This window comes from Callospermophilus lateralis, unplaced genomic scaffold, assembly GCF_048772815.1.
Source record: "Callospermophilus lateralis isolate mCalLat2 unplaced genomic scaffold, mCalLat2.hap1 Scaffold_1058, whole genome shotgun sequence".
Taxonomy (NCBI): Eukaryota; Metazoa; Chordata; class Mammalia; order Rodentia; family Sciuridae; genus Callospermophilus; species Callospermophilus lateralis.
The window spans coordinates 23,765-25,592 of record NW_027510789.1 but is presented as its reverse complement, the minus strand read 5'-3'; positions in this window follow the sequence as shown (position 1 = coordinate 25,592).

The following is a 1,828-nucleotide window of genomic DNA, read 5'->3' as shown; positions in this document are numbered from 1 at the left end:
CAAAGGCACCTCCTTCCCCCTAGTAGGTCTGTGACTCCCCGGAGTATCCTCTGACTGGTGAGACATACTATGTTCCTCCAAAATGACCTCTCCTGTCTCAGATCATGTCTGCTTGGCCAACTCTGTGAAGTTCTCAAGAGCCAGCGGTGAGGCACTACCTGTCTTCTCAGGAAAAGCCCCTCTTCAGAGGTTTCCTGGCATTTGGCCTTCCTCACATCTGTAGGTACCAAGAAAGACTGACTCTGTCCTTGGTAAATCCAAATATGTCAGACCACTGGGACTAGGACAGAGACTGTCTCTGGGTGCCTGGCTTCCTGGATTTCAAGTTCAGAGAGTTCCATCACCAAGGAAGTGAGGTGAGATCACTTCCTTCAGGATCTGAATTATGTCACTGCCTTGGCAACCACTTTGTCCTAACAGTTGCTTCCAAAATACTATGAGGTGGAGGCTGCCCTGATTTTCATGGGACACTTTCTCTAGTTAGAATGTTATATCAACCGTAAGCACCCGGGAACAGCTTCCACACAGGACTGGTTTGGTCCATGTTCTATACATTAAGAAGAGAGAGATTGATTCAGACACAACCCTTCATCCTGACCAGGATGATTGCCATGGAAGATGACTTTTGCTTTCTGAGGTAATTCATAGCGGCCTTCATCTTCAACAGGGATCACTTCTGCATGAACATTTGAGTTTCTCAGCAGGTGAACATCCCCTAGATTCCTGTAGTTTAATACACACACTGTTCCTGCTCTCCTGCAAAGTTAGTGTATGGTTAGGGTTAATAATATGTTCGATTTGGGTTAGGAATCATTCTGCAGGATGAATAATGAGATTGGAAACCTGCGATATTTATAAGAATATATAGGTGAAATATATGTATGAAAACGGGAATCTAAGAAGGATTTGAAGTCCAGAAGGGCACTGAGCCCTTGATTTGGATACTTAGTGTTGAATTATGTTCTGTACAATTGTCTCAGTTAAATCGAAATACAGTGGCATAGGACCTTGTACCTTGGATGATTGAATGTAGAAGAGAACATCCAGTCAAAAAGGGATAGTCAGTAGGATTAGGAAGATAGTCAGTAGGTTTAGGAAGAAGAGTGAGTATATGATTTGGAATAAAAAGCTTCTTTAGCAATAGGGTTTCATTGGGAGAGTGAATGTAATTGTCAGCACATGTGAAGAGTTAGTCACAATGATGAACTGGGGAAAATGTGTAGGAAAGCAGGTGTCAATAGAGACATTACGAAATCAGGCAAAGTATAAAGTGAGTCATAGGATTAGACATTTTCAACAGGGTTGAGTTTGAATACATAATCATAGGAAAAAACAAATATGTCGTCACGAATGGGAATGACATTTGAGAGCATTAGGCAACCTGGACATGGATGTTATTAGTTATCCACGTTCACTTTCCTTTTAGGCTTTTGTACAATCATAAGTGTTACATTTTTATGTTTTTTTTTTTGTTCAGAATATTACTGTGATAAAATGTATTTGTAGATCAGGTGACATGAGTATTTCTTTCACCATTTTTGGGGTCAATATTTTGAAGACGTATACATTAGTATTAGGGGTACAAAGAGGTGTACCCTGTGTCTATTAATATAGAGATAATGCATGAATAGACCATACTATGAATAAATAACGTAACTGATTCCACTTTAAATAATGGATTGAATTGATATGTGAAAATATATAAGAAATCTTATATTGATATACAATCATTCATTCCAACCAGTTATATATCTAATGGTAATATTAGGATTATGGTTTATGAAGAATGGTGTTTGAGTTTTGCTTTATACATGATGATGTTAAACAA